This window comes from Mastigoproctus giganteus, chromosome 10, assembly GCF_048544385.1.
Source record: "Mastigoproctus giganteus isolate SK-2022 chromosome 10, ASM4854438v1, whole genome shotgun sequence".
NCBI lineage: Eukaryota > Metazoa > Arthropoda > Arachnida > Uropygi > Thelyphonidae > Mastigoproctus > Mastigoproctus giganteus.
This window is the reverse complement of record NC_143584.1, coordinates 201,263,323-201,284,181: the sequence shown is the minus strand read 5'-3', so window position 1 is coordinate 201,284,181 and position 20,859 is coordinate 201,263,323. Positions and strand designations below refer to the sequence as shown.

Sequence of the window (20,859 nt, the reverse complement as noted above, 5' to 3'; positions counted from 1 at the left end):
ATTCTGGTCTCTTGCCAAAACTATTGGCTGCAACTTTTGCCCATCTCTGCTCCCACCTCTATCAAAACCAAATGGTTCTGTTGTCACTTCAGCCAAGGATAAAGCTGACCTGCTAGCATCTCATTTTTCTTCCAACTCATGTATTAATGATCTTGGTAAAATACCTCCCACCATTCCCAGCACATTCCATTCAATGCCTCCTGTAGTCTTCCATCAAAAGGAGATCGGAAGGATTATGACGAATCTTGATGCAAAAAAAGCTCCAGGTCCTGATGGTATTTCTCCACTTGTTCTCAAAACCTGTGCTCCTGAACTTACTCCTGTTCTTTGCCGCCTGTTATCACTTTCTTATTCCAAAGGTGTTTTTCCTTCTGCTTGGGAATTTCTCATATCCAGCCAGTTTCTAAAAAGGGTGACAGATCCCTCCCATCCAATTATTGTCCTATTGCAATTACTTCTACTCTTTCTAAATTAATGGAGAAATCAATTAACTGCCAACTCTTAAACTACCTAGAAACCTTCTGTCTGATCAACGATCGCCAGTATGGATTCCGTCAATGTCGATCCTCTGGTGATATTCTAGCTTATGTTACTCATTTATGGACAAATTCAATGAAAACGTTTGGTGAAACACAATGCTCTTGACATCTCAAAGGCTTTTGATCGTGTTTGGCATAAAGGTCTTCTAAACAAACTTCCATCTTATGGTTTTCCAACTGTTTTTTTGTAATTGGTTATCCAGTTTTCTCTCTGATCGCTCACTGAGGGTGATGGTAGATGGCTCTCTGTCTTCTAACTTCTCCACTAATGCTGGCATCACCAAAGTTCAGTTCTTTCCCCCAACTCTTTTCCTCTTGTATATTAATGACCTTCTTCCATTGACTGGAAATCCTATCCATAGTTTTGCTGATGATAGCACATTGCATTCCACTTTCCATTTTGAAAAACCTTGCCCTGCTCAATTAGCTTCAACTTCTCGAATATCCACTACCAATTCCTTAAATGCCTATCTCCAGGTAATTCTCCACTGGGGCAAAGACAACTTAGTTGATTTGAATCCTTCTAAAACTCAGTCTTATCTTATATCTCACAAAAAGGATTCTTCTGCTTCTATGCTTATCTTTAGTGACACTCCGATTTCTAGGCAAAATGATATATCTCTTTTGGGGATTACCCCGACTTCTAATTTCTCTTGGCACAAGCACATTACAAATATTGCTTTCTCTGCATCTAAAAAACTTGATTTTCTCTTTCGCACTCGGCAAACAGCTGTTCACTCTATACAAATCGCAAATCCACCCTGCCATGGAATATTGTTTCCACATCTAGGGCAGTGCCCCCAAAACCTCTCTCAGGCTTCTACATTCCATGATTAATTATTGACTCCTCTCTAACAGAGTCTCTCCACTCGCTGTCTCATAGACGTACTGTTTCTGCTGCATGCCTTTTCTACAGATACTTCCATGGGCATTGTTCTTCTGAATTGGCTTCTATAATTCCTGCTCTCTCTTTCGAAACAGTCAGAACAAGTGCCACCACCAGCCAACATCCATTTACTGTCCAACTTCAAACTCACAGAACCAACTTTTCATCTTCCTCATTTATTCATTCAACTGCCATTTTCTGGAACAATCTTCCTTCATACGTATTTCCTGAAAATTACAGTCAACAGAAGTTCAATTTTAATGTCAACAAATATCTTGTTTCGTCTTCTCAACCTCCAACCCAAGCATGGTACTAAGTACTATAGGTTCTAATACCTCTTGTGTTTGGGGTTTTCATAAAAAAAATTAAAATAAAAATTTGAAACATTAATAAGTAACCAAATTAAACACTATTATACTATGCATAGGAAGGAACAGCAGCAAACTGCAATAAATATTGCTGCGGTACTAACTGCAATCTGCACACAAGCACAAAAAAAAAACAACAAACTACATAATGAAGAATGAAACAAAGATAATAAAGTTAACAAGCAAAAACACAGAATCCTATATCCACCCAAGGGAAGAATGGTAACACAAACTCCACACAAGTATGATGTGGGAGTTTCAGGTAGCAACTGCTACTTGAAACCACACCTGCTTCCAACCCCTGCACCAACTACAGTTGAAGCTCTTTATAGTGATTCTCTTTCTAATGTCTCACATGTTATAATGTCCTATGTGGTTGGTCACAGCCAATTTCTCATTAGCCTAATGCTATAATAGTAGTAGTAGAGGCACGTGATGCAAGAAAACAAGCTTATTTAAGCTATCAACTTACACAACGACAGATGGAAGTTTGTTCCAGCAATCAACTACCCGCTGGCTAAAGGCAAATACATCTGTTCGACAACTGTCTTTCCTCAATTTGAATTTATTCCCCACCCCAGGCATAATCTGAGCAAGATGTAGAATCTCATCAAAATTGAGCCTGCTCAACCCATTCAAGGCCTTATACACCTCAATCAGATCACCTGTGAGGTGGTCTGATTCTTGCAGGAATAGTCATCTCCTTTTCCCTACTAGCAAAATTCCTGTATATCATTGACAACACCCATGACCTGCTCTGGCAGCCTCTCTGCACTGCTCAGAAAAATTCATATCTGCCTGCACAATTGGCCCCAGGTCTTTTTCATTTTCTACCACCTTAAGTGTAACACCACACAGTTGGTACATTTCTCTGGTGTTATTTCTACCCATATGCAGTACTTTGCATTTGTCAAAGTTAAACTTCAGTTACCACTTCTCAGCCCATCTACCCAACTTTTCTAGATCCTGTTGCAGTAACACACTGCCATTACTATCATTAACAACCCTGCCAACCTTAGTATCATCTGTAAACTTCGACATTAAACCTGATATACTTTCATCAATATCACTGATAAATAAACAAAACAACAGTGGACCCAACACCGAACCATGGGGGACTCCACTAATAACATTAGTCCACGAAGAGCAGTGTCCATTGATTACCACTCTCTGTCTTCCACCCCTCAACCACCCTTTTATCCATTGTAGCAACTTGCCCTATTTTATGAACAATCGATATAATGAACTTCTGATATATCATTTTCTCATTTCCCTGGGGGGTTGTTATATAGGGTTTCAATGGTATTAGACAAACACAGACACCCACTAAGAAAGAAGAATAACAAAAAGATAGTTAGGGGAACAACATTAACCACTTCATCACAAATACATCAGGCCCTGCGAAAATTCATAAAACACATCCTGATATGCTAGCAACAGAGCCAGAAACATAGCTAGCAAGAGAGCCAGAAAAAACATTTTAAATATGATCAACTCAATGACCAAGAAACAACTCAAACAAACTGAAAATATGAAATGCAAATTTCCAAGTTGATCAGGACCAATCCAGCCTAATAACATGCAACTACGCACTATAAAATTTACTAACTAAAAACTTTAAAAAACTAAAAGAAAAAAATTAAGATACCAAATTATGTGAATATTTAAAACAGTAAAAATAACAGAAACCTCAAAATATAAGAAAACAAATTAATTTGACAAACTAAATAAGAATCATAATAGAGAAAGAGGAGTAGGGAGACAGTGTACTGTCCATATTAAGGTTAAAAAAAAAGGCTTAAAATTAAATGTAGTGTAATCAACTAATGATGAAAAAAAATTAAACACTGTAATACCACATATAAGGGGATATAAAAATTGCTGCAAATCTGAAAAAAAGTAATGCTAAAGAGGTGCTAACTTCAACCTGCACATAAAAAAATAATTAAAACTCATTAAGAATAAAATAAGAAATAGTTAACCTTCATCTGCCAGGATGGCACCTGATTGATGCCACTTTTTTTAAATTTTTCTGTTATTTTTTTTAAATTTGTAAATCAAATCAAATCCTATCCTCCGATGTATCTTTCCCCACCAACATTCTCAAACTGATTATGCAGTATATTCTTTCACTTCAGTAAAAAAAGCTAAAAATTATTTTTTTTATAATTAAAACAAAACAGCAAGGCTGCTGCATGTGGGTCTATAAGTTGCATGCTGCACAAAGTCAGAAATCAGGGGGGGGGGGTTGCAATCCTGAGTTCAATGGTTAATAAATTTAAAAAATTAAATAAAAATCATAATTAAAAACAAAAATGGTTATTCTCACTTCTTATTGTAATTTTACTAAAAAGTTTACATTATCATCTCATATTTGTTTTCATCTGTAAATTTATAAGAACCAGAATGACAAATATTCTCGTAAAAGACTTGTTTTTAACGAAAAAAAAAATTGGATTCTAATTTTTTTTAAAATGTGGATTTTAATTTTTAAAAAATTGGATTTTAATTTGAAATGTATTTTGTTGTGTTCATTGATCATTATGAAATATATCAAAATAACTATCTACAATAACTTATTTTTTGTGTGCGTATGGGGGAGAGTGCCAACGAGAGCCCTGTCGATCAATTCGGCCCTGGAAAGATTGTGCAAGGCTCAAGGGGTAGAATTTTTTTCAGCCTGGTCTGTACTTGTTAACAGGAGAGACTGCTTCTACAGGGATGGGATACACTTAAATAGAAAGGGTGCAAGAATGTTTGCTGATGCTATCGAGGCAGTGTTAGGTGAGTCAGAAAACTGCTAGATTGGGGGATACAAGGACTAATAGATTAACAGTAGCCACTGCCAGAGGTGAAAGTGATTCTTGCACTGCTTCTATTGGAATGAGCTGCAGCCTGGAAAATAAGATGCAGGATATTTCAGAGACTGCTGGCAATCATTGGGGTACAAATAAACACATAGGTTGTGTTAGGGTAGCTAAGAAAAAGAACAGGTGCATGTATACTTGCGTGTACACCAATGCTAGGAGTTTGGTAAATAAATTTGATGAATTTGAGGTATTGCTCAAAATATCAAAGGCAGATATTGTGGGGATTTCAGAGACGTGGTGTCACACAGATATAAGGAATGCAGAACTGGAATTTGGGGAGTACAATGTCTACAGAAAGGACAGACAGGATAGAAAGGGAGGAGGGGTTATGCTATTAGTTAAGAAATACATAAAATCCAAGAAACTGAAGCCAGTCCACATTGCTGGACAGTGCAGCGTCGAGTCAGTTTGGTGTGACATAAGCATTGGGAGATCAAAATTGAGAGTGGGAGTGTGCTATAGGTCTAATGACTCTGATGAGTATAATAAGAAACTGTACAGGAAAAGAGAGTGGGCCAGTAAATCAGAGAGTCTTATAATGGGGGATCTTTTTTTTCTCAGATATTGAGTGGAATTTGTGGGTTGGTCACTCACACACTAGCAAGTCTTTTGTGGATTTATTGGATGATTATTTTCTACATCAGTATGTATGGGAGGCAACTAGAGGGAGTAATACTCTTGATCTGATTATCAGTAGTGATTATTCATGCACCTAGGAACCACTAGGTGGCAGTGGTCACAGTGTGCTGAAGTAGGATTTACTCAAAGAGGTAACTACCATGCTTTCGTAAAGGCGACTACGATGGACTGAGACAGTATTTAAATTCTATACAGTGGGACCAACTGATGATGTTACCAACAGCAAATTCAAAATGGGAAGCATTCAAAGAACTTATCTTGGAAGCTACTAGGCTTTACATACCAACTAAGAAATATTGTTCAAGGTTTAGGCCTAAGTGGATGTCAGATGAACTAATGAGACATATGGCAGAGAAGAAAAATGCATGGGATACATACAAATTAACACATGACACAGAAGCCTATGATAGATACAAGTTGATTGTGTAACCAAGTTACAAAGGAGGTTAGGCAAGCGAAAGCAGATTACGAGAAATCTTTGGCAAGGGATGCAAAGAAAAACAGCAAAGAGTTCTTTACTTATGTAAACTCTAGAAGGAGGGGGATGAATCAGATTGGTCAACTTGATATCGATGGGTCAACTGTTGATGATCCTGCTCATGTAGCTAACAAACTAAATGAATATTTTGCATCGACATTCACACATGAGTTATTATTCAGTGAGGGGAATGCCAGAGGTGTATTCAACTCTGGCAGTAAGCTAGAGAATCTTGTAATAACTGAGAGTAAAGTGGAGGAGAAATACAAGCTAAATACAAGAAAGGCACCTGGGGTGGATGGGATCTATCCAGTTATATTAAAGGAGGCAGCAAAGGAAGTAAGCAAACCCTTAGCCATAATTATGAGAGCTTCCTTGGACTCAGGGGAAGTACCCATGGACTGGAGATGTGCAAATGTGACCCCAATTCACAAAGGAGGATCAAAGGGCGACAAGTAATTATAGACCTGTTAGTTTAACTTCTGTTCCTGGAAAATTAATGGAGGCACTGGTTAAAGAAGCACTGCAGGATCATCTAGACAAGACTTCAGTTATAGATCAGACACAGCATGGTTTTGTTAAGGGGAAGTCTTGCCTGACCAATTTGATTGGATACCGTGATGCAGTCACAAAAGAACTGGATGCAGGGAATAACTTTGATATTATATACTTGGATTTTAGAAAGGCTTTTGATACTGTTGCACATGGAAGACTGCTGCACAAATTGGAGCAGTGTGGCATTGGAGGCAAATTGCTGCTATGGATAAAGGGGTAGTTGAGTGGGAGAAGACAGAGAGTGGTAATCTTTGAACACTGCTCATCGTGGACTAATGTTATTAGTGGAGTCCCTCAGGGTTCAGGATTGGGTCCATTATTGTTTTCTGTATTTATAAATGATATTGATGATGGTATATCAAGTTTAATGTCCAAGTTTGCAGATGATACCAAGGTTGGCAGGGTTGTCAAGGACACTACTGACACTATGCTACTGCAACAGGATCTGGAAAGGTTGAGCAGATGGGCTGAGAGGTGGCAAATGAAGTTTAACATTGACAAATGTAAAGTACTACATATGAGAAACAGCAACCCCAGAGCAACGTATCAACTCTGTGGTACTACACTGACAGTGGTAGAGAATGAAAGGGACCTGGGGGTGGTTGTGCAGGCAGATATGAAGTTTTTTGAGCAGTGCAGACGGGCTGAAAGAGTAGCTCATGGTGTATTGTCAATGATATATAGGAATTTTTCTAGCAGGGATAAGGAGGTGATTATTCCCTTGTATAAGGCAATGGTCAGGCCACACATAGAATACTGTATACAGGTCTGGAGGCCTCATTTCAAGAAGGATGTAGAGATGCTGGAACGAGTACAGAGAAGGGCAACAAGATTAGTGAATGGAACAAAGGGGTGCTCTTAAGAAGAAAGGCTTAAGTTTTGCAAATTATAGTGTCTGGGGACTAGGCACCAGCGAGGTGATCTGATAGAGGTGTATAAAGCCTTGAATGGTTTGAGCATGCTCAATGCTAATGGGATTCTTCCTCTTGCTCAGAATAATCACCTGAGAGGGCATAAATTCAAATTGAGAAAAGACAGATGTAGGATAGACGTGCGGAAATTTGCCTTTAGCCAGCGGGTGGTTGGTTGGTGGAACAGACTTCCATCCCTTGTGGTGGAGGTTGATAGCCTAAATAAGTTTAAGGCTCAGCTGGACAGGTATTTCGAACGAACAGAGGGGTGAAGTGGAAGTGGGTTTTTCTTTTTTTTTTTTTTTTGGCTGATGCTGCATAAGCTTGCTTTCTTGCATCAAATGCCTCTGCTAATGCTTATGCTAACTTTGCCCAAAAGGCAAATCCTCCAATGTACTTTGTGGCATTCCTGCAAAACAGGGGAGTTAAACAGATGCCACATGAGTGTCCCTTTTACAATTGAAAGAGCAAGTGAATTACACTACATTTAATTTTACAATTTTTGTGAACTCTGATATGGGCACAAGAAAAACACTAAAGGATGTATTATCTATACAATACAGTCCATTAGTGTTGGTTTTTTTTTTGTTCTGCCTCGTCCCTTTTCACTCTTTGATATGGTTACCCCTACGCTCAGGGCTGTGCGCATGAGGCACTAGCCCCTGGCTTCACCATAGACAGGGGGAGCCTTGCATGGCCTCTGTAATCTCAAATTTTTAAAGTTATTTATATTTTTAACGCCCTGATCTAAACTAGGACCCACCATGTAAACAGAGACAGGTGAAATTTACTGAGTGTGGGTGACTCATTTCTGCGAAAGAACAGATAAATTTGCAGAATAAAGGAAAACCACTCTTTCCTAATTCTCTAATAGGGTGTAACAGTAGAGCACGAATTGATCACGGCATATTATCCGCATTAGAATGGTACTAAGTACTATAGGTTCTAATACCTGTCGTGTTTGGGGTTCACATAAAAAAAAAAAAAAAATTAGAAATATACCTTAATCTTTTCCACTGGCTACGAACACAAAGCAGTTGACCAGCGCAACTTCTCGGTACAGTATGTGGGAGTTGGTTGTAAATGTGTTATGAAAACGATAAACTGTGGAATGTTTCTTTAGTTCTTAATTCTTGCATTCTACAGCAGCAGCTCTAATATTTAAAGGTCAGAGGTGCAAATAATGCGTGACACAGAGTTTAGTTCAGTACTGTTCTTTATATTTCACAGTATTACAATGTTTATGTTTAAACAGATTGGTAAAAATAATTGTTTTTTCTGATGATTATATTTATATATGCAAGTTTTTCGTTGGACTCTGATATCTTTAAAAATGGTCCCGCAAGAGCTTAGCGCCTTGGGCCCCGAGAAGTGTAAGTACAGTCCTGCTTGTGCTTATTTTGTTTGTCAAATTAATTTTACTTTCATATCTTAAATTTCCTATGTGTTTAATTGTTTAAACATTCGTATAATTGGTATTTTAATTTCTGTCTTGCTTTTTTAATTTTAGTTAAGATTTTATGTTGCATATTTCCATTTCATTAGGCTTATTGATACGTTTCAAATCAACACAGAAATTTACACCTTGTATTTTCAGTTAGTTAAGCTGTTTTGTGATTATTGGATTAACAATATTTATAATAAAGGTATTCATCTATTCAATCTGTCTTTATTGCTCACACTGGAATGTCCATGGTCATTTACGTAACTGAAAATGACCATGGACATTCATTTCTGAATGCTTTTAACAAGCATTTTGAGACTTTTCACACAGTTGATGAAATGGTTCCTGTGCCCTAAACCATCTTTTGTGTTAATTTTCTTTCTTGTTGGTGGATTCTGTATTTGTTTAATAAGCATAGTGCAGGGATGGGGGAGGCTTCCTTGGTTTTAGGTGGCAGTTGTGCCATATATCACAAGATTCCATGTCCTGCTCTACTTCTCTGGGTGAGTACAGGCTCCTGTTTGTTCATTGATATTTTTATTTTATTCTCCATTAAGAAATTTTAATTTGTTTTTGTTTGCACCTGTATACAGATATCATCTTGTTAGCATCATTTGTTGAAGTTGGGACAATTCTTATACATGGTATAATAGTATTTCATTTTATTATATCATTATAATAAATTTATAATAGATTTCTAAAAATTTCGTATTATATCATTATTTGATTACACCACATTTAATTTTTTCTTTGTAAACAATTAACGCTGCTTTCATATTTTACTGAACCTGTGATTTTCTATTCTATTTTATTCTTTGGATGGGACAAGTTTGATGATTTCCACTGGGATGATGCAAATTTCATTTCAGGGTCACAGCCACACACCCATTTCATTCCCAGTAACAATGCAACTGATGAAATTAGAATCCATTGCCACGAGTCTTTGCAGCTCCTCGCAGAATTCATGATAGTAAACCATTTTGTCACCATTCAACAATTTTGGAACAAATTTTTCTGACAGTCCATATATGCCAAGATTATCAATAAAAATCATTCCTAGCAGTATCCAAAGGTAATTCCATTCAAGAGAAATTTTTCTGACAGTTAATCACCAACTAAAATGAATTTTTTCACACACTAACAGTCATTTCATCATTGCATGAAGTCAAAGGTTGACCTGAACATTGGTTGTCTTCAACAGATTCTTGGCAATTCTGAAAACATTGATAGCCTTACTTACACAAGCATCAACATACACAGTTCTTAATATTTGGAGGATTTCCACACCATCTTTTCCACTTTCACATCCATTACAATTGCAACAGAAGCCTATAACACATTTATACCTAAAAATATGATACTTGATTCTGGTTTGGTAGAGCAAAAGCAACTGAACCAGCAATGCCGCTAACCTATTAACCCATCTCCTGTTTACTCATCGTCTTGTCCCCTTTCTCATTTTTTTTCGTATATATTATAATTATAAATTTAAAACATTCACAAAGTTTTAATAAAAACTAAGTATCATAAATTCTGCAGCATTAAATATCATTGCTGTTAAGTCTAGTTTGTTTGAAAATTGTAAAAACAATACACACCAGAGGAACATAACAAGCACTTCTTTAAAACTGTACAAGCTGGAAATCTCAGCCCATAGCATTTTTATAGAAATTGGGTAATTTTATCTTAACAGAAGCACTTGCCAACATAATTTCAAATTATGATCTAATAAATAATTAACTGGGCACAGAAGAAGCCAAAGTTGTTTCAGCAAAATCTGGCAGCTGTAAATTTAGATCTAGATATTAGCAGTAATTAGTGCAAGGAAGCCGCAGCTTCCTTGCGCTATATGGTGAATACTATTAGGCCTGATTTAATAAATTCTTTGTTGTTATATATGCAGAGTGGGGTTTTCATTTCCACTATATATCAATCTGCAAATTAGAATGTCATTCAATCTCCAAATTAAAAGTTGTCACTCTGCCAGTTTTAGTCATAGTACAAAAAAAAAAAAGAATATCACAAATAATGGTCTGCATGAGATTCCACATGCAAATACTTAATTGGGGCCCCCCCACCAGCCCAAAGACACAGTGACATTTAATATTCAGTTATTTCTTTGATCACTGTAACAAATACTAAATGGCTACATAACTGTTTAATATTTTCTTCTTTAAGTTTATTTCTCTGTCAAAGAACTTTTGGTAGGGCAACACATAAACAGTATATCAAAATTATTTTATTTGGTACTTCAAGAAAAAAAAAGTCATTTTTTTTTTTGTGTGATTTTTTCTAAAATGTAATAGGTTATAGGATTTACGTATCATGATTATTAAACAGGAAAACGACGCTGCTCTATCCACTGTCCACACTATCTGTGTGGACAGTGGATAGAGCAGTCTATCCACACTATCTGTGTCCACACAAAAAAAAAAAAAATATAAGTTTAAAGCTTCGATCTGCAGCAGCTAAGAAACTAGCACTTGTTTTGGAAGCCAACAGAATGCACTGTTCTCTGAGAATGATCACATATTTCTCACGTACCTTTTGTTTTGTCTGCGATTAGTAACAAAATTTTCTTAATCTGCTTAGAAGCTGCTAACGTATTTATAAAATAAATAACGTATTATTATAAATAATACCTTAGAACTAAATATTTTGTGCGTCAAATCCCCATTACTGTAAGGTACTTTCTTAGATCTTTATTGTAAGGTACGAAAGTACCTTACAATAAAGATCTTTTACTTCATACACCGCATCACAACAATAGCATGAAAGGACAGTTCCCTGAAAATGCACTTTTTTTTTTTTAATACCATATGAGCGTATACTTTATCTTGTAAAGTTTAAACCAAAATCGATTTCTTTCCTTCCCAGTAAGAAAGAAAATGTTACTATAAAAATCATATACGGTAACTGCTGAACTCTCATTACTGCAAGGTCATCGCAATTCATTATGCATTACATATATATTAATTAAATTCAACTGCGATCGGAAACGTTATCTGTTAAGCCTCCTTCTGAAACAAAAACACTGCAGCATACGTCGAAGTGGATTTATTTATTTGAACAGACTAATTTGAATGAAATCTGCCATGTATGCCTCTATGCAGAAAGTAAAAATACGAGTGTATGACACTAACACAAAAATAGTAATGGAATGTGTGAATATCCCAGCATCTGACAGAATCAGTACTCACCATGTTTCCGTCTTTCTGGAGCAAAAACTTTTATATAAGTTAATCACTTATTAAAATCCATTAAATTCGTCACCAAACGGATTTCTAGTAGTGGTACACTTTCAAAACGGTGAACAAGCAAGAAAATAACACCTAAGTTTGGTCAACTAACTCAAATATTCCGATCATCACGCACTGGCGCACATGACTGCCACTTTGCGATCAACTTAGATGATAATCGTGGAAAAATATTCCTCCTTTTTAATTGCATATTAGAAGCTGTTGAAAAATATTAAATGCAATTATTTTGCTTCTCTATAACTTTATTGTGACTGCCTTTAGAAATAAGCAATATTTATTGATTATCGAGGCCTTCAAAAATATTAGCAATATTTATTGCTCATCAGAACCTTCAAAAATATTGCAAAGGACAGATATCATTCAATGGCATATCGCCTGGAATTTTGTGTATAAAAAAGCTGTCCTCGAGATGGTTACTCATCCTATTTGCTAATATCACAAACGTGGGATCAAGGCAAACATAGACAGATAGATATACAATCTATCTGTCTTGAACTACTTATCGACAATTAATGCAGATAAGTAGTTCAAGATAAGACATAAGACGTCAGGTAGATATGCAATAATATAAATATATGACATATTTAATTTATTTTTATCTTTATTAAAAGAGAAGAAAGAAATTCTTCTAGGCTATGAGAACTATTTAAAACACTGAAAGTGGGGTAATGTGTTCTCTTTAAAACAGTCTTTTGAAAAGTTGTGAATATCCCAGTATCATTTACTCCTTACTCTTATACCGTAATATACAGTAGGTCCAGGTGTATGTTGGGGGGGGGGGGGGGGAAGAACCTCAAGGAAAGTTAGCAAGAGCCCTTTGTTACATTTTTGAAGATTATCCAAATCCCTTTTTAAAAAAATTAGCTTGATAAAATTTAACAGGTTATTTTGACCCTTAGCTAAAATTCTTCTCGAGCGATCTCCTTGTTAACAAATTGACAGCACATCCTGAGTGAAAAAAAAAAAAAAAAAAAAAAAAATGTCTGATTAGTGCCACATGAGAATTACCTCATTTACGCTTGGGTGTGATGGCTGTAAATTGTGTGTGCGTCTCTGGCCGATTTGCCTGTTTTACTAAACGAAAAATCAGAGTTTCGGGGGGGGGGAAACCCCACTGTCCTCGCCTGACACCGTCTAACTCAATCACAGAGTGAAAAAAAAACCATAAACGTTCCTCACATCATTGACGGGATTCGAAAACAGGCCGTTTCCTCCCGAAAAAGACAATAGATATCACAGTTGGTATGATCACCGTCCTTCCCACACCGGATGGAAAAGACCTGAGTTCGAATCCCGTCAATGATGTGAGGAATTTTCATAGCATTTTTCACAACGTAGTTAAGTTAGTCCACTTCAGGTGAGAGTAGCATGCTTAACAGTCCCTTTTCCTCTAGAAACTCAGGATTTTCGTCCAGGAAACAGCAAATCAACCACAGAATACACGTTCTTTACTGACACATTATATATTGCGCAATAAAGCCGACGTTACTGATGTTCTTACAACCCTATAACAACAACCCGGTGTGGGGAGGACGGTGACTATAATTACTGTGCTACCGACGAAGACACACCCCTAAGTTAGGGGAGAAAAGCTGTGGGGCACCCGAGAGCGATCACATCTGCCTGTGTGTATAATGTCCATAAATCGCATGTGTTCTCTGGTCGATTTGCCTGTTTTACTGGACGAAAAAAACCGGAAGGTGGAGGTGGAACATTGCTGTTAACGCATGACAATGACGAACTCAGCTACAGTGAAAAAAAGCCCATAAAAGTTCATCTTGTAATTGATGGGACTCGAAGCCGAGCGTTTTCCATCCAGTGTAGGGAGGGTAATGATGATAACCACTGCACTACCGCAAGAGTACATCTCCACAGTACATCTCTCTTTAATACCATTTTTTTCTTTCGCTAATCAATCTGTAACTCAGCAAGGTTCACTCTTAAATAAAACTCTGTGGTTGGCGCTGCATTTACTTCACTCTACTACAGTAATTAGAAAAGCATCATTTCTGTTTCCACTCGCCGACTTTGCCATGGAATAATGAGACCGAAGTTGTTGTAGTTGTTGTTGTTTGGTTATAGGCGCATCAGCGACGTAAATCATATTGCGTGTATGGATTATCTCTATAAATTCCATGTGCTCTGTGGTTGATTTGCTTGTTTGCTGGACGAAAAACCGGAAAAACCATGCGACCATCACTGAGACCGACTAAAAAAAAGGGGCTCATATCTGGTGAGCATGGGCTTGGCACACCCAAGGTCCTGAGCTGGATATCAACATTCTTCTCTCTCTCTCTCTCTCTCTCTCTCTCTCTCTCTCTCTCTCTCTCAGGGTAACTTGGGAATTTTTTTTTTTTTTTTTTTTGGCTGGTGCAGCATAAGCCTCAGGCTTCTTTGCACCATATGGCTAATAATAATAATAATAACAATAATCAGCTGCGCTGTAAAAAAAAAAAAAAAAAAAAAAGCCCATAAAAATACCTCGCATTATTGGCGGAATTCTAAGCCAAGCCTTTTCCACCTGGTGTGAGAAGGATGATGCTTATATGCACTAAAAAAATAAATAAATAAATAAAATGTCATATTAGACAGACCCGAGAACTTACGCCCATGTAAAATATGTCCATACATAGCGTGTGTTCTCTAATCGATTTGCACAAAAACCCAGCATTCAGTTAAAAAAAAAAAGAAAAAAGAAGTTCCTGTTCACGCTTAAAACGCATTATCGGCCACAGAGTGAAAGAAGCCAAAAAACGTTACTGACGGCGTAATTAATGTGATCCGAATCCGGAACTTTTCCACCTCGTATGAGGACTATGATGATGATAACCACTGACCAAACTATTAAACTATTATATTTAGGCCACCCGAATAATTAAATTCATCTGCCGTGCTGTGTATTAAGTCTGTTAATTGCGTGTGTTCTATGGTCGATTTGTCTGTTTGCTGGATGAAAAACCCCAGTTTCTTGGGGAGGAAACCTTGCTGTATACGCCTGAGACCGTCTAACTCAGCCACGGAGTGAAAAAAGTCCATTAATTTCCTCGCGTCATTGACGGGATTCGAACCCGAGCCTTTTCAACTCGGTGTGAGGAGGAAGGTGACGATACCACTGTGCTACTTGCAAGGGCGTGAGATAGAAGATTATCAGCCCACTGAACAAAATGCATGTAATTGAAGCACGGGAGAGAGCATATTCGCCACGTTAATTACTCTAAAGTACTTCCAGTTTTAACATTAAATCGGAATAAAAATTTGGGTATACTAATCGAACTAAGTAAATTCGATTGTAAAATGGAACTAAGTAAATTCCATTGTAAAATGAAACTGGGTAAATTCGGTTGTAGAATCGAACTAAACAAAACAGCAAAGCTTACTTTTCGTATCTAAGTTAATATTTTCAACGATCAATTAAAATTAGCATTGGCATTAGTAGAGGCATATGATGCAAGAAAGCAAGCTTATGCAGCATCAGCCAAAAAAAAAAAAAAAAAACACTTCCACTTCACCCCTCCGTTCGTTCGAAATACCTGTCCAGCTGAGCCTTAAATTTATTTAGGCTATCAACTTCCACAACAAGGGATGGAAGTCTGTTCCACCAACCAACTACCTGCTGTCTAAAGGCAAATTTCCGCACTTCTATCCTACATCTGTCTTTCCTCAATTTGAATTTATACCCTCTGAGGTGATTATTCTGAGCAAGAGGAAGAATCCCATCAGCATTGATCATGCTCAACCATTCAAGGCTTTATACACCTCTATCAGATCACCTCACCGGTGCCTAGTCTCCAGACACTGTAATTTGCAAAACTTAAGCCTTTCTTCGTAAGAGCAACCCTTTGTTACATTCACTAATCTTGTTGCCCTTCTCAGTACTCGTTTCAGCAGCTCTACATCCTTCTTGAAATGAGACCTCCAGACCTGTATACAGTACTCAAGGTGTAGCCTGACCATTGCATTATACAAAGGAATAATCACCTCCTTATCCCTGCTAGAAAAATTCCTGTATATCATTGACAAGACACCATGAGCTACTCTTGCAGCCCCTCTGCACTGATCAGACGAGCTGCAAAATAATTAGAAAAGTCTTCAGACATATGAAAGCTGATTTCAATAAAATATAATTTCCGTTGTTTTACTGATCATTACCTAACCACCCAAAATGTATTCGGCCATCATCACGATTAAAAAACACCCGTTTTACTGAAGAAATTAAGGTACAAGCTTTAGTGCCAATGAAAATATCGAGTTCGTCGTGAAACACTTTCGACCAGTTCCTTGTAGGAGCAGCAGTTATTAGTACCATTCCTCGTTCAGTTCATTTACCAGTTTGGTTGCAGAAGAGAGGCATATTGACCATAATATCATCTCCATTCTTCTAATTCATTAAAAAGGTGTTTGATCAGACACGCGTTTGGGCTTTGGAACATTGTTCTGGTACTTATTTCATAATGTATCTAAAATTGCATGTGCTATTTCATTGCGGTAGCAGAGTTGGAAAAATCACCGTCCTCCCCATACCAAATGAAAAAGACTCGAATTCGAATGCCGTCAATGAAGCAAGGAAAGTATATGACCCTTTTTCATAAGTGACTGAATTAATCGGCCTCAAACGAGGGTAGTATGGTTTTTTCTCCAGGAAACTTGAGTTCTTCGTCTAGCAAACAGCAAATCGAATATAGAATACAAGTAATTTACAGAAATAATATATTCGGCACAATACGGCCAGATTTGCTGATGAGCCTAAAACCCTACAACAACATCAACGACAAACAGAATATAATAAACAAACATAAAAGCATAACATCTCGAGGACAGGGTTAACTGGGGTTAACCCTGTCCGGGGTTAACACTTCCCTTATGAGGTCACAGTACTCCTGTAAAAACCGTCGTGAGCTCTCATTGTGTGTTAGTTTTCTTTTAGTATGGCAACCAGAAAGAGTATAAACAGTCCCGACATATTTTATTACATATGTGGTTGTTTTGTTTCTGTAAAGCAGAGGTGAAGTATTACCGATTTTGTAAAAAAAATCGTATTATGCATACTTTGACATAAAACTCGGCGATCAAGATAAATCGTGGGCACCGCATAAAGTATGCCATACATGTGTCGAACATCATAGAAAATAGAGTCAAGGAAAAAAGGTGTGCTTGCCGTTTGCTGTTCCTATGGTGCGGCGCGAGCCAGTAAGCCATGCCGAATGTTACTTTTGTGTATGTGACGTTGAAAGTTACAATTCACAAAATTAAAAAGGACATCAAATATCCAGATCTACGGTCAGCCATAAGACCGGTTCCGCATGGACCTGATCTGCCTGTAAAACCTCCACCAGAAACTTTGGAGTCCACATCTTCTTCCACCGAAGCAGAAGCTAAAGACGTTAGTGAAGAGGAACATTATCAACCAGAAAATATTTTAACGCCACAGCAATTCACGCAAGTCGAACTGAACGATTTAGTAAGGGACTTAGGTCTTCCAAAGTATGCTGCTGAAATTCTGGGATCCAGACTTCAAGCGAAGAACTTACTTGCTCCAGGTACATCATTTTCCTGGTACAGAAATCGTGAAAGGGAGTTTATACAGTATTTTTTACAAGAAGGTCCTCTCACATATTGCAGTGATATCGTTGATTTAATAAGTGCCTTAGGAGCTCCATCATATGTTCCTAGTGAATGGAGACTATTTATAGACTCTTCTAAGACTAGTTTAAAAGGTGTTCTCTTGTATAATGGAGATAAGTACACATCTGTGCCAGTTGCTCATTCAGTCTACTTAAAAGAAACTTATGACAATCTAAAGTTGCTTCTGGAAAAAATTAAATATCAAGATCACGAATGGTAACTATGTGGAGCCTTAAAAGTGTTATGTATGTTGTTGGGGCAACAGGGTGGGTACGCTAAAATGCCATGCTTTCTTTGTGAATGGGACAGCAGAGCTGAAGCGCTGCATTGGACAAAGAAGCAATGGCCTGGGAGGCACACAACCTTGCACCAGGGTCAAAAAATATTGTGCAAGAAACCAAACGGTGAAGCCAGATAAAATACTTTTACCTCCACTGCATATCAAGTTAGGCATAATGAAGCAATTTGTTAAAGCATTGAATAAGGATGGCAACTGTTTTAGGTATCAGAAATATTATAATTTCCCGGTTTTATCTGATGCAAAACTTAAGGAACCCAAATTAGAAAATTAGTTTTAGGCGGTCAGTTTGACTGACGTTGAAAGGGAAGCCTGGATTGCTTTTAAAAGTGTAATGGAAAACTTTCTATGAAATCATAAATCACAGGATTATGAGAAAATTGTTCAAAATATGCAATGAAAATTGTTCAAAATATGCAATATCGAAATGCTTCGCAATTTAGGTTGCAATATGAGCATCAAAATTCACTTTTTGCATGCCCATCTTGATTTTTTCACCTGATAATCTTGCACAGATGAGCGAACAACAAGGGGAGAGATTCCATCAGGACATAAAGGAAATTGAGCCGAGGTAACAGGGAAGGTGAAATGCAAGCATGATGGCCGACTACTGCTGGTGTTTAAAAAGAGAGAAACCTGGCACTGTATATAAAAGAAAAACGATTACACATTCTTTTCAAACAAAGAGACAAAGGTCTGATTAATGAAAGTTTCGGAATTTTGATTAATACTTGTAAGTATTTATGTATTTTTTGATATATGGAAATGTAATCCTATCAATTTGTCATTACTAAATACAATCAAGTTATATACTTTGGCAAAAAACAATACTTTTTTATTTCTTAAAGTGTGATGTATCTGGATGTGATAGAAAAAAATCTAAGTCATATTTGAAATCACAGAAACATATTTCGACAGTAGGACCTATTGAAATTCAAACCCCAGTGAACAAACTTAAATTTGTAAACTAGTGTTATCAGTATTAACTCTTCATGCATTAAGAATCTGCAGATAACGGAACCACTAGGTGGCAGTGATCACAGTGTGCTGAAGTGGGATTTACTCAAAGAGATAACTACCATCGGGAGGAAAGGGAAGGGTTTTTGTTTTCGCATAGGTGACTACGGTGATCTGAGATAGTATTTAAATTCTATACGGTGGGACCAACTGTTGATGTTACCAACAGCAAATTCAAAATGGAATGCATTCAAAGAAATAATCTTGGAAACTACTAGGCTTTTCATACCAACTAAGAAATATTGTTCAAGATTTAGGCCTAAATGGAGGTTAGATGAACTAATTACACATGTGGCAGAGAAAAAAATGCACGGGATACATAAATTAAGAGATGACACAGAGACCTATAATAGATATAAGCTGGTCTGTAACCAAGTCACAAAGGAGATTAGGCAGGTAAAGGCAGATTACGAGAAATTTTTGGCAAAGGATGCAAATAAAAACAGCAAAGAATTCTTTACTTATGTAAACTCTAGAAGGAAGGGGATAAATCAGATTGGTTGACTTGATATCGATGGTTCAACTATTGATGATCCTGCTCAGGTAGCTAACAAACTAAATGAATATTTTGCATCTACATTCACACATGAGAAGTTATTCAGGGAGGGGAATGCCAGATGTGTATTAAACTGTGGCAGTAAACTAGATAATCTTGTAATTACTGAGAGTAAAGTGGAGGAGAAATTGTTGAAGATAAACATAAGAAAAGCACCTGGGGTGGATGGAATCTATCCAGTTATATTAAAGGAGGCAGAAAATGAAGTAAGCAAACCTTTAGCCATAATTAAGACAGCTACCTTGGACTCAGGGGAAGTACCTGTGGACCGTAAATGTGCAAATGTGACCCCAATCCACAAAGGAGGGTCAAAGGGAGACACAGATAATTAGAAATGTGCGGATGTTGGCCTTTAGCCAGTGGGTGGTTGATTGCTGGAACAAACTTCCATCTGTCGTTGTTGAAGTTGATAGCTTAAACAGACCTGTTAGTTTAACTTCTGTTTCAGGAAAATTAATGGAGGCACTGGTTAAATAAGCATTGCAGGATCATCTAGACAAGACCTCAGTTATAGCTCGTACACAGCATGGATTTGTTAAGGAGAAGTCTTGTCTGACCAATGTGATTGGATGCTATGATGTAGTCATAAAGGATCTAGATGCAAAGAATAATTTTGATATCATATATTTGGAACTTAGAAAGCCTTTTGACACTGTTGCACAAGGAAGACGGCTGCACAAATTGGAGCAGTGTGGCATTTGAGGCAAATTGCTGCTATGGAAAAAAGGGATGGTTGAGAGGGAGAAGACAGAGAGTGGTAATCAATGGACACTGCTCTTCGTGGATTAATGTTATTAGTGGAGTCCCCCAGGGTTCAGTTTCGGGTCCATTGCTGTTTTCTGTATTCATTAATGATAAAGTGTAAAGTGTAAAGTGTTCGTTGTCTAACTGCTCAAGGGGTTACCCCCATCTCCACATTGTGTACTCTGTTTGTGTAGCAAACAGAGAACACAACGCGGTACACAACATGACACTACACAACAACATGAACTCTGTACACAACATGTTGTGTACAGAGTACACATCATGACACTACACAACTCTGTGAAGGCCGGAGGTTTAAAAAGTGTAATGTGTGTGTTAGCGTTGTGTAATGTCATGTTATGTTGTTGTTCTGATCATTTAGCACTTGGGCCCCTAGTGGGACCCTCCGTTGACACACGAGCCCCGAGGAGGCAGGTTAGGCACTGGAGGGATCGTTTAAGTACTCTGCAGGCCCTGCCACCTAATTTTCGAAGATTTCAAAGGCAAGGGCCTGAAGTTCATTAATGATATTGACGATGGTATATCAGGCTTAATGTCCAAGTTTGCAGACAATACGAAGGTCGGCAGATTTGTTAATGACACTAATGACAGTACGCTGCTGCAACAGGATCTAGAAGTTGAATAGATGGGCTGAAAGGTGACAACTGAAGT

At 37.5% G+C, this 20,859-nt stretch overlaps 1 protein-coding gene across 4 annotated transcripts in view; it reads right to left on the bottom strand.

Moving 5' to 3' along the window:
- ClC-c (chloride channel protein 3) overlaps positions 1–20,859 on the bottom strand; it is a 378,652-nt gene that overhangs the window by 356,273 nt on the left and 1,520 nt on the right. For 2 of the 4 annotated variants that reach the window (XM_090383981.1, XM_090383980.1), the window contains exon 1: positions 11,891–12,113. The exons of 1 other annotated variant lie outside the window; for it this stretch is intronic. The gene's annotated coding sequence lies outside the window, so the exon portion shown is untranslated. Of the gene's footprint in view, positions 1–11,890; positions 12,114–20,859 lie in introns of those variants that run through there. One more of the 4 variants, XM_090383984.1, reaches the window with a different exon arrangement.